The sequence below is a fragment of the Somniosus microcephalus genome, unplaced genomic scaffold (assembly GCF_052327205.1).
Source record: "Somniosus microcephalus isolate GS21.2 unplaced genomic scaffold, FLI_Smic_1.0 unresolved_chr1, whole genome shotgun sequence".
In the NCBI taxonomy this organism is placed as follows: domain Eukaryota; kingdom Metazoa; phylum Chordata; class Chondrichthyes; order Squaliformes; family Somniosidae; genus Somniosus; species Somniosus microcephalus.
In genome coordinates, this window is record NW_028225179.1 from 94,015,257 (window position 1) to 94,028,295 (window position 13,039).

Below are 13,039 nucleotides of genomic sequence, written 5' to 3' on the forward strand. Positions count from 1 at the left end.
ATTTAAAAGTTATAAACTTTCTACATCAAAACTGAACCTGAAAAGTCTTTGATGCTGCAATAAAAGTTCACTGTTTCACTTTAAATTGTGTCTTCTCCTTTCTTTGCCTTGCTGGGGGAGGGGTAGGTACAAGGCGACACTTCCTCGTGAAGGTGTTGGCTATTAGCAGTTCCCGAGCAGCCTTACATTCAGCAGCACTTGGCTCCTCCCCATCAGGCCTGGCCACAGGCACATTGGCATCGCTTAAATCCTCCATTTCAGCAGGGAGTTCTTCTGCAGTGTTAAGGGTCAGTCCTGCCTGCAGGGCAAAGTTATGCAAAGCACAACAGGCCATCATATTCCTTGCCACTTTCTGGTGAGAATACTGCAAGTTCCCCCTTGAGCTATCCAGGCACCGGAAGCGTGATTTCAGAACTCCAATTGTCCTCTCCACCACTTGACATGTGGACACGTGTGCCTGGTTGTATCTCTCCTGAGCCTCATTATTGGTCTTGCGGTAGGGAGCCATCAGCCATGGTCTTAGCGGGTAGCCCTTGTCGCCCAATATCCATGCGGATCCTGGAGACAATTTGCTGAGGGCATCATATAAGTTCGAGTTACGGAGGACGAAGGAGTCATGATTACTTCCCCGGTGTGCTGCATTCACGTTTAGGATCCTGAGGTGCACATCACATACTATCATTATATTCAATGAATGATACCCCTTCCTGTTGATATATGTTACAGGTGCATCCATTGGTTCCTTCAATGCAATATGGGTTCCATCGACGGCCCCAATCACTTTGCGGAATCCAGCAATGCGATGAAAAGCAAAGGGCCATCTCCTTTTGATGTCGAGTGGACAAGGCAAGCTTAATGAACTCTGAAAGCCTACGGAAAATGGCATCTGTGACCTGGTGAATGCAGGCCCTCGCAGCATTGTTGGAGATGTTGCTTATGTCACCCGTGCCTGCTTGAAATGACCCACTTGCAAAGAAGCTCAATGCTGTGGTTACCTTCATGTTCACTGACAAGGCAGTGCGGCTCTTTGAGCGTGTTTGTAGGTCCTCCTTCAACATGTCACATAGTCGGCCGATTGCCTCTTTACTGAAGTGCAGCCTCCTCACACACAACTCCTCCGACAGCATCTCAAATGATCGCCTCTCCCTGTACACTCTCTGAGGTGGGTAGTAGTTCCATCTGATCAGGAGACGGTTATGGTTCCTCACTCTTCTATGTTGTTCCCTGGCGTTTTGAATTCTCTGACGCAAAATCGCACAGAGCATCAGGGCACCATTTATCGAGCGCATGTTTCTCGCTCACAGGCCTCCTGTTTACACAGACGTCCTTGTAAGGAGAAAATAAAGTGAGTGGCTAGAAAATCACCTCGGGCTATGGCAGGAAACATGCGTTATCGGCATGGGAACACGTCATACCTGCCTGATGATGATTTTCAAATAACTAACATTTTCTGAAAGTCATACATACATACATTCATACACATACTGAAAGGAATATATACAGACATACATACTTACTTAAAAGAATATATATTACTGATGAAAATTTTCTTTTTTTTAAATTTTGTAAATGTTAAATTATTCATTTTTAAACAGTCATTTTCACCTTTAATAAAAAATCAAATTCAATTAGGCCTTGCACACAGCAAGAGTTGCTCCTTATAACTACAGTACTCAAAACCCGTTTTTAAAAAAAATTTCAAGTTGGAAACTTACCTCAGACTTTCTTAAAATAACTTTGCTCCCTTTCACAATTAAAAATGTTCCGTTTAGTAGCCCCACTGCTGAAAGATTTCTTTCTCCTGATCGTTACGTAGCTTCTGGGGGGCTTTACTCCTGCTTTTTAAATGTGCAATGCTGGGGACTTACCCGCACTGCACCAGTTGAGAGAAACGTTGAAGTTTAATGCGCACGCGCTGCCTCATATGCCACACGCATTCCACCCCTGAACCCCTGCTTTCAGGGGAACGGAAGTGCCGGTTTCCCGCGCATGCGCTGTGCATGCAGAGAACCGGCAATTCCATCGGGCCCACGCGTGAGTACCCCATGCGTAATCACCCGTGGAGACCCTCATTTCTGGGCCCTAATATTATTACACCGGCAGCAGGGTTAGTGGTGCAGTCATATACTGCTAATGGTGAATATTAACTGAATATAAGCGGCTTACTCTGAACAACAACTTTTCGAAGAATACGGTACTACATGCTTTCTATCTGTATGGTGTTTACCAACTGTGCTATTTACGGAGTGGAGCGACGCTGTCTGTCAGTGTAATGGACAGACCGATATTTTGCTTTCAAAATGAGGTCTTATTTAGCGCTGAGAGAAAGCTCAAGTGATAAAAGAGCATTACATATTCAGCCTCAGTTAAAGTCATTTTAACAAACAGATTAAGACGAGCCGTATTTGTTCCTACTGATCAGGGAGCCGGGCATTTCACATTAAAATCAATCCAAAATATTACTTTGATTATGTTGCAAATTAATATGTTTTACAGTAAAGGTACAGATTCCTGAAGCTATGGTCATTCCATTACAGGTTCATGGAAGCCCTTTGATGAATTAATTGTGCGCATTAGTGGTAAATTAGCACTATATACATTTTAGGGGCATCATACTTTTTCTTTTTTTAATTTATACTCTATATACTATCAATATAAGGATGCTCTGTGGTGCACGTTAGATGGCAGAGCGTTCACAAATACACACAGAAAGTGATATAGTGCATTGTGTACAGCGGAGGAGACCCGCGGATATGCTGAGATGTTGGATTTCAGCATCAACAGGTGTTGGGGGGTGGGGAAGGAGACAGGGTCTGGTCTGGTATACACCGGGTGTGAGGAAGATAAATGTGACTAAGGATCTCAGTAGCCGTTTAGAAGTTTATGGCCGTCAGATTCTAAGGCGTTGGAGGCCAAAAAGAGACTTCACGCCGGTGGTGTTGTCGAAATTTGGAGTTGGACCCGGTTACGCCACTCGGGTCAATGACAAGCAGCCCTGCCTGAAACTGAGTGACATTAGAGATATGGTACATTCCCCTAAAGCCTGCCACCTATTTGGATATTGCATCATTTGGTCAAGGATGAATATTGGTATGATATATATTAAAATGCTGATGTACATTCAGATTTTTCCCCAAAGGGATTGTGATTCTCACAGCAGCAGGTGGGAGCGGTTGGTGAGGCGGGGTAGCAGGAAGAGCTGGCAGTTTCTTTATGAAATTTAGATTGTCCACTTTATGCTGCTATTTTCATTGGCCTAGAACTTGGTGTTGGGGGCTTGCCGCGCGTGCAAGCCCCCGGTGTGTGCTCACCCTGCGCGCCGACATCTGAAACCTGGCCCGCAGTGGATTTCCTGTCAATGGCCAGGTTCTGATGTCGGCGCGGTGTGCTAACCTGACCCAGCGGCGTAGTTATTGCGATGTGCCGGCTGGGATCAGGTGAGCACTGTTCAGCCAATCAGGGGAGGGGAAACTTCATTCATAAGTTTGAGAGTAAGAACTGTCAAACTCATGAGAAGTACTGCACCACAAAACACTATTTAAACTTTAAATAAAATTTAAAAAACATCCCAATCATTAAATTAAGTATAAAGAAGTTAAAAAAAATAATTTAAACAATAATTTTTTTTTTTGAAAAAAATAATTTTTTAATAAAAAGGGTCCAAAACCAAACTTACCTTATTGTAGATTCTTTAAAATAATAAACCTGTGGAAATTTTTTGTCTAAATTACACTAAAACACCACTTACCTGTAAAAATAAATACTTACGTGAGCTTTTTACAAGCGTAAAGACCGGAGGCCTTTAGACATGCGCAAATCCCCCAAAACACAGGAAATCCAAGACGCACGCGCTGCCCCCTACAGCGCACGCGCTAGTCGCTTCAACTCTCGGGTGAGAGGAGAGGAAATGCCGGTTTTCAGCGCATGCGCTGTGCATGCTGAAAACCTGCATTTCCTTCGGCCAGACGTGTGAGTACCCCGTCCGTACTAACGCATTTGGGGAGGAATTTCCGCCCCATTATCTTTCCAAAACTTGTATCCAAACTTCTTCCCGAAAGTTACATCCCCAGTTGGAACTATGGTCGCTGATACCAGAAAGGGCAGTGATTTCAGCCATTACAATCCGTCTCAGATTCCTTCGATGATTTTGTGAAATCTAAGAACATAAGGACATAGGAAATATGAGCAGGAGTAGGCCATTCGGTCCTTCGAGCCTGCTCCGCCATTCAATGAGATCATGGCTGATCTTCTGCCCCAACTCCATTCACCGGCACTATCGCCATATCCCTTGATGCCCTTACTAGACAGATATATATCGACTTCTGTTTTGAAAATACCCAATATTGGGGCAGAATTTCGGGTCAGAGGCTTCCCCCGGGATCAAGCCCCCGACCTGCACTCATCTAGCGCGCCAGCCGTTGAGCTGTGGGCCCGCCTGGGAATCCGATCCTGGGCCTGCTCCAACTGCCGGCGTGAAGTGCTTGCGTATCCAAGGGACGCAGTTAGTTCGAAGCATCCCCTGGGATCACGTGGGCCATGGAGAGCCAATTGTAGCAGGGAATCTCTATTCATAGATTTGACAGGAGGACCTGTCAAATCTTTGAATGGAATTCGGCCCCAAAACATAACTAAAATTTCAAATAATTTTTTTTTAAAAATCACATTTTTAAAATAACTATAAATTACATAAAATAACTATTTTAAACAATAATTTAAATCACTGAAAATGTAAATTGCAGTTTTTAACAGGGCTAAAAATAAACTTACCTTTCTTTAAAATATTTAAAAATAATAAACCTGTGGAAAAAGTGTTTTAATTTTACTTAATTCAGCACTTACCTTGTTAAAAGCAAGCCTTGCGACTGCTTTTTAAAGCGTAGCTCCAGGAGACTTACCCTCCCAGAGAAACCTTTAAAAAAACGGAAGTTCAGTCATATGCGCTGCCTCTCTGGCACACGTGTTCGACCTGTGAACTCCTTCCTTTAAGGGAATGGAAGTTCCGCTTTCCCGGGCATGCGCAGTGCATGCACGAAACCGGCACTTTCGTTGGCCCTACGCATGAGTACCCAGCATGTACTCACCCGTGGGGAACCCGAATTTCTGGCCCAATGACTGAGCCTCCACAGCCCTCTGGGGTAGATAATTCCAAAAATTCACCAGCCTCTGTTTGACGAAATGTCGTTGCATCTCAGTCCTGAATGGCCTACCCTTTATCCTGAGGCTGTAGCCCCTGATTCTAGACTCCCCGGACAAGGGAAACATTCTCCCAGCATCCACCCTATCATGCCCTGTAATAATTTTGTATGCATCAATGAGATCCCCTCTCATTCTTCTGAATTCAACATAATACAGGCCTAGTTTACTCAATCGCTTCTCAAACGACAGTACCGCCATTCCAGGAATCAATTCCATAAACTTTCGCTGCACTCCCTCTATGGCAAGTATATCCTTCCTTAGGTAAGGAGACCAAAATTGTACACAGTACTCCAGGTGTGGTCTCATCAAGGCCCTATATAACTGGAGTAAGACTTCTTTACTCCTGTACTCAAATCCTCTTGTAATGAAGGCTAGCATCCCATTTGCCTTCCTAATGGCTTGCTGCACCTGCACATTCAGTTTCAGTGACTCATGTACAAGGACACCCAGGTCCCTTTGAGCATCTGCATTTCCCAAAGTTTCACCATTTAGGAAATACTCTGCCTTTCTGTTTTTTCTACCAAAGTGGATAACTTCACATTTATCCTCATTATATTCCATCAGACATGTTCTCGCCCACTCACTGAGCCTGTCACGATCCCCTTGAAGCGTCTTCACATCCTCTTCACAACTGACACTGCCACCTAGCTTTGTATCATCAGCAAATTTGGAAATGTTACATTTAGTCCCCTCATCCAAACCATTAATATAGATTGTGAATAGCTGGAGGCCAAGCATCAATCCTTGCGGTACCCGACTAGTCACAGACTGCCATCCTGAAAAAGATCTGTTTACCCCTAATATTTGTTTTCTGTCTGTTAACCAATTCTCACTCAATGTTAATTTATTACCCACAATTCCATGTGCCCTAATTTTGTTGACCAACCTCTTGTGCGGGACCTTATCGAAGGCCTTCTGAAACTCCAGATACACCACATCTACCGAATCCCCTTTGTCTAATCCGATAGTTACATTCTCAAAGGACTCCAAAATGTTTCTAAAAAAGAATTTCCCTTTCATAAGTTCAGGATGATTCTGCCCAAACTTACTATTAGTTTATAAGTGCCCAGTTATTGCATCCTTTATAATAGATTCCAGCATTTTCCCAACTACTGATGTGAGGCTAACAGATCTGTAGTTCCCCGTTTTCTCCCTTTCTCCTTTCTTAAATAGCATTGTTACATTTGCTATCTACCTATCTGCAGGAATGGTTCTAGAATCTATAGAATTTTGGAAGATGACAACCAATGCATCCATTATCACAATGGCCACCTCTTTCAAAACCCTAGGGTATAGGTCATCCGGTCGTTGGGCATTCTCGACTTTTAGTCACAGTAATTTTTGGTAGGACTGTTTTTTTACTGATAATAATATCTTTAATTTCCTCATTCTCGTCAAACGCTTGGTTCTCTCGTATTTCTGGAAGGTTTTTTGTGTCTTCCTCCGTGAAGACAAGCACAAAGTATTTATTTAATTTATCTGCCATTTCCTCATTCCCCATTATAAATTCTCCCATCTCTGACTGTAATGGAACTACATTTACCTTCGGCAGTCTTTTCCTTTTCAAATACATATGGAAGCTTTTACAATCCGTTTTTATATTTTTCGCTAGTTTGTGCTGATATTCCATTTTCCCTTTCTTTATCAATTTCTTGGTCCCCCTTTGCTGATTTCAACAAAGATCCCAATGCTCAGGCTGACCACTTTGTTTGGCAACTTCATAAACTTCCTCCTTTGACTGAATACTGGCTTTGATTACTTTTGTTAGCCAAGGTCATGTTGGATTTCAAAAATAGGCCTGTGAATCAAAGCCTGAATCCTCTAGTCTTTAAATATATTAACCAAAGCTGTAGGGAGGGCTGTAGTACTAGAAACCATTCAAAGGATGTTTAGCTTCACGTATTAGGGAATATATATAAAATGAACATGTAGCATTTAGGTAGCTGCGAAGCATGATGGGATACTTGACCATCATATTAACCAAGTACTGTAGGAATAACATATTTACTAGACTCTTAGTCTCTGTCTTTGTTGTTATGAGTGTTACAGAAGCAGTGTTTAATGCAGCTGGCCTTCTGAGAGATAAGGGGGACTGAACTACATAGGTAGCCAGGCATTTCTATCTCTGCCTCAAACAGCTTATCTTCCTTTGTATTGTCTGCTCGCAACCAAAAGCGGACATTGTTTATCATCTCAAGAATTAAGCGACCTTGCTCACAGAAGCTAGAAGCTGTTATGCTGTATGTCAGAACACTTCAGGGTGGCTCCCGACATTGAGTGACTAATCACGCCAACCAATAAGGGAGTGACGGTAGTGATGCTGTTTGTATGTGTACGCCTACGTTTGCAACCTAATGGGTGGTACCTATCGAAAGGTATATTAAGGCTTGTACATTGTATTTTGTTGAGAGGAAAGGTTCGATTCTGGGGACATCAGCCTCTCTCCCTTGTGCACAAGCTTGTTAGCTATTTACTAATAAAACTTTACTTTATTCTCAATTCCGTCTCAGTCTAGAGTTTCCCCAAATTCGAATCTAACAGTTGGTGTCAGAAGTGGGATACTGGGTGCGCAGGAAGCAGGTAGGACATAAGTCCGTGGGGATGGTATGAGTCCGTGGGTTTGGAGGGGAACCCCGACTTAGAAAATAGAGACAGGGATTAGCCCTGTAACTCTGCAGCAGGGGTGGACCTGAAAGTGAAGGCCCCTGGTAAATGCCCTCGAGATGAGTCGCGCTCGCCGCAGACCTCACCTGCCGCAGTATCAAATTATCCACATAGTTAAATTACTCCTCACAGAGACCACGGATTGACGGAATTGACGAGACCTGCATGTGTATTTGTGTTTTAGAGTATAAGGTATTACGCTTGTGCCGTTTACAGTATAGGATTAGAGTAAAGTAAGTTAAAGCATAAATGATGGTGGGGGGGGGGGAAATCCCTTTCACCGGACATTCCGGCTATGGCCACCCGTGTCACTGTTGTGAAATGGGTCCGAGAGGCTAATCTGGAATATCAAAGCGTAATGATTAAGAATGGATGGAAAGAAACAATTCCATTAGCTGATCAAATAGAATGGTGGGCGGAACAAAGGAGATTAAGCAAGCTAACAATGGGACGGTTGTGTGTGCTAGTTGGTTGGATCAGATGGGTCCCATAATTGTGGATACAAGGGGAGACCGTCTCCACGACAAGACTTCTTGAGGTCTGTTCATGAGGCTAAAGTTCGAGTAAGTAGTCTCCTGCACCTTGAGCTGGCAGGTGCTCAGGATTTAGGCGACTTAAACGATTGGTTGGGAATTGTTAAGGCCATGGAAGCCCAACAAAACAAGACCCCACAACCTATGTGCCCCCACGAATATAACCATATCTGCCCTTCAGCACCGCCTCAATTTGTGGCCGGGAAACCCAAACCCATTGCTGGCCCCCGTCCGGATGAATCCGGGAGTTAATGCCAAAAATGGAGAAATAGGTGGTAGAGTCCCAGCCTTTCACGCCCCAAGAAAGATCTCGCGTTGTCCTTCTCCCGAGAGGGTTCAAGCATTGTTACAAATGCCACAACCTGTCCCAGTTTCTGGCCAGCGGAGCATGATGGGGATTGTTCAACCACTGCCGCACGTACGTAGCCGAATTGGCAAGTCTCTTAAATAACCTCCTAATGGGAGGGCTCCCGGGAGAGGCAAGACTGGATTGGACACTTGAGGCAGTCAAAGCCTTTGACATGGTCAAAATCACTTTGGCCAATGCACCTGCCCTGGGACTCCCAGACCCTGCAAAACCCTTCCACCTGTGGAACTGGGTGCGCAATCGGGCCTATAGTGCGGTGGTTGGACAATAGGGCCCATGGTAGGACCCGGTAAGGTAACCCTCCACACCTGCCACAGCCTAGATAAACTCCTTACGGGCCCAACTAAAGCTCTTAAATTAGGAACAACAGCGAACAGAAATACTGACATCCAGTATGCCTACTCCGTTGTCCACGATTATGCCCGCCTTTGGCAAAGACGGTGTTATTTGACTACTTTAGGCCACTCAATTAAACACGGTTCCGCGATTGTGGAACTCATTCAGGCCGCGGATTGCCCCACCTTGGGGGCTGTAATCAAAGTTCGTGCCCGCCAAACCGGAGAGTCTCCGGAAATCCAAGGTATCTGGGTTGCTGATTTGGTTGCTAGACAGGCTTCTTTGGCTTTCCCTGTGACGGCCCTTAGTCCTGCAGAAATAATACACCAAGAAGAGTCGTCCCAGACCAATGATGTGACAAAGGATGCACTCCTGACCGCGTATCTCTCCGAGTCCCCCGAATGTAGGCTTTTGGATGCAAGAGGGAGCATGATGGGGATTGTTCAACTACTGGGTTTTGGCGTCACGAGGCACAGTACGTGGTCCCTACTTCGCTCAGACGAGCCCTGATCCATCAGTAAGGCTATTTCACAGACCCGGGAAGGGATGGCACTCCGTCCTCCCCGCAATCGTGTTGCCCCAAGATGCACCACCCCAGGGTACGGGGGACACACCTCTCAAGTACAGACAACCCTCCTGAAGTACCTACATGTACTCAGTGAGACCAATCAGAGTAATCACTTTCGAGTTCAACACCTCCAAGAAGCACGGGATGCCAAAAAGTTAGAGGGAGTTTGGAAATCACCCCCTTGTGTGGGACAATGGGTGATGGTCCAGCGACCAGTCCGAGGTGTTTTTGAGCCACGGGGGGATGGACCCTTCCAGATCCTCCTTGGTACATGTACCTCAGTTTGCTTGAAGGAAAAATTTGATGTAAGGTGGAGACACTGGAGCCAGATTAAGCCCATGGTGACGCCCGGGGAAGAAATTTCCCCGAACCCTCAGGACCCCTAGGGCTGAGGATAATAAACAACCTGCCGAGTGTGTGTTCATTCATCTTCAGTGTACTGTCTCTTTAAAAGCCTGTGCTTCCCTCTTCAAGGTCGAAAGGCTGCGCGCTTTCTCTCTCTCTCTCTCTCTTGAGATTGTGACTGCTGCTTGAAGTTGTTATTGAAGTTGCATGGAGTGTGTGTGTCAACTAATGTGCAATGTGCGAAATGAGAATGAACCTATGCTTAAGAACAATGCAAGATAACTTTCTTTCCTTCCTAATATTAGGTTAGGACCAAGTTCGGAGAATTAAGTCAATTCTTTGGATTGTTATTTACCTCTCTCTTCCTTACAGATCGACCTTTTCAACAGCTGAGTTTTTCAATTTAACCAGTGATCCTGCTCACCCTGACTGTTATACGACCCTGACTTGTCCCAGGACATACCCCTGACTTTTGAGTTCTGATTATCTCCCCTTTGTGGTTGCTATGGTGAAGTCTTCCAAAGCAGTTTGATTTGATTTGTTTAAATGTTAAAAACTAATCTTTCTCCAGTAATATTCAATGTTTTTAAAGTATTTTGGAAAGGACAATAAGACAATATGACGTAATTTACTGTTTTCTGCAAGAATGTGCTATTTTGTTTTGTTTTTCTGTTCATAGTTTTACAAAAGATAAGCTTCTGCCATAAAGTTACAGTTGCCAATGTGCTTGGAAGAAAATTAATTTGAATGTTTACAAGATCTGGATTTGCTTGGAGTTATGAGGTTAATTAACCTATTAAAACCAAACTTTCATTGTGACCACGGTGAAATTTTGGTTGGTGTAAATTTGTGTAGACCGCATTGAATAAAACAACTCCGCTGTGCGAGAACATCCGATAGTTGCAGAGTCCCTTACAAAGACTTACTTAGCTTGTGAATTTTGCTCAATCCCGTCTTTCTTCACTGTCCATATTCCCTCCGTGTTCGTGTTTAGTTAAAGTTTGAAAACACAACTGTCTTTCGACAGGGAAAGTTCTTTTTTTTTGATTTAGTTGAATTGACACAGTTGCGTGCATTTGATAATGTTTTGCTCCACCTTCTTAAAAACCTGCAAAGGAGTTAACCCTTTCCACTGACAGCTGTTTAAGTTCACCAAGCAACAACGTTAGTATGACATTTAAAGATGTTGGACATTATTAAATTTAAGTTTCTTAATTTTAAGTTAATATTTCCCCATAGTGACAGAAGAAGCATTATGATTTGATGAATTAACCCCTTGGGCTCTAAGCAGAGTCACAATCGATTTGCCTCTTTCATTTGTTATATGGAAGTTACCTTGTAAATTAATTGTGGCACTTCTGTCTCTAATGTTAAAACACTGTGTCAGCTACCTAACCTGAGAATTACTTGTTTCTGAAATTGGAAATGGAGGACAAATTGATAGAAATGAAATTGCACATTGACAAAATCTGCTGGTACAATAATTTTTTAATTTTAATTTTGGCATAATTTTGTATTAACAAAATGGAATCAGGCACTATATATTGGGTTACTTTTGGGAAAATAAAAGATCCTCTAAAATAATGATAAATAAAAAAGTGTTAATAACTTGGATCAAGTGAGAACGTTTGATCTATGTTTACTATCTTAAATATTGTACTGGACAGTAAAGTTTCTCCAGGACTCATGAATGAGATATGAATGTTAATTAAAGGAAAGTGATTGAGGGTTTAAATTGAAACAGGAGAATTACACTACTGAATGGCAATTTTCAAAATTTCCTAGTGAAAGTCAGGAAAGTTGAGTTAAGAATAGTAAATTGATAACATTCTCTTGGAAACATTTGTGTCCCTGCCTTTAATGAACTTTTAAAGAAAACTGAATTTGATAGTCTGGCCACTACTCAAGACATCGGGACCATGCAGAGGAAAATGAGCAAAATATCTCCAGACGACGACAATCTTTCGATAAGATACCTGAAAGCCCGAGAAAGGCTTGTATCAGACGGCATGATATGGAGATACCGGTATGAGTGTGCAAATGTGATTAGTTATGTATGAGGTGTTTACCATCCGGGAATGTATGGTGAGTTTGCACTGAAGAATGGGACTCAGGCATGCTCAGTTACTTGACAACAGCAAGACAGACATGAAATAGTTAATGTGGCTCAGGAGGGTGAGACAACCTTTTTAAGCATTGACACATACTCCATCGAGAAACTGTCTAATTAATGAAACAATCTGAATAGAGTTAAACACACTGGTACCTGTTAGGGAGATTGAAATTGAAGTTGAAGTGGAGAGTTACGTGGAATTTTGATTGGGAGAATTGAGGGCTAAGGAGAAATGATGTTTAGTAAGAATTATCCAAAAGATGGCTAAGAGTAGAAGAGAGATCTGGAAAATCTGTTAAGTCCATGATTTGTTTATTAGATGTTAAAATGTAATGTCGCTTGAAATGATTGTAAGTCTGAATTTAACTGTGACTGTAATAATTGTAATTTGTAGGTAACAGAGCGTGAGAAAAACCAGTAAGAATCCAGTATGAGGTGATCAACCAACATGCACACGTTTTAATTAAGAGCTGCACAATTGTGTGGCACAATTCGAATATTCAGATATGACATTGCCCTGTTGTTTGAGGGTTTCAATGAGCTCATGATGCGACTGAACTCCTCTCTAAAGCATTTTTATGTTTTGGGGTAAGACAACTCGAGAATGGACATTGAACTTGACAGCATAGAGGGCAACTCACACTGGTGAGATATTGGGCTTAACATACATCAGCACACCCTTACGTTCGTATTATTTCACATGCTCTGGTACTTCTTCAGCTTATAATGATAGTGTATTTGATATATGTATACACTATGTTGTAAGACTTTGATACATAAGCCAATTGGGCACTCATGCCCATGACTAGCAAGTTAATTGAACACACCGAAAGGGAAGATCCAATGTAGAGGAAATCCCAGGCGGGGTAACATCAGGAAAGATAGAAGAAACAGAGGATACCCCAGGTGGGGCAGAA

At 43.0% G+C, this 13,039-nt stretch overlaps 1 pseudogene; it reads left to right on the forward strand.

The window, feature by feature from the left end:
- Window positions 1-12,543, forward strand: part of LOC147095609 (nuclear factor 7, ovary-like) — a 119,605-nt pseudogene extending 107,062 nt beyond the window's left edge.
- Window positions 12,544-13,039: the final 496 nt, after the last annotated feature.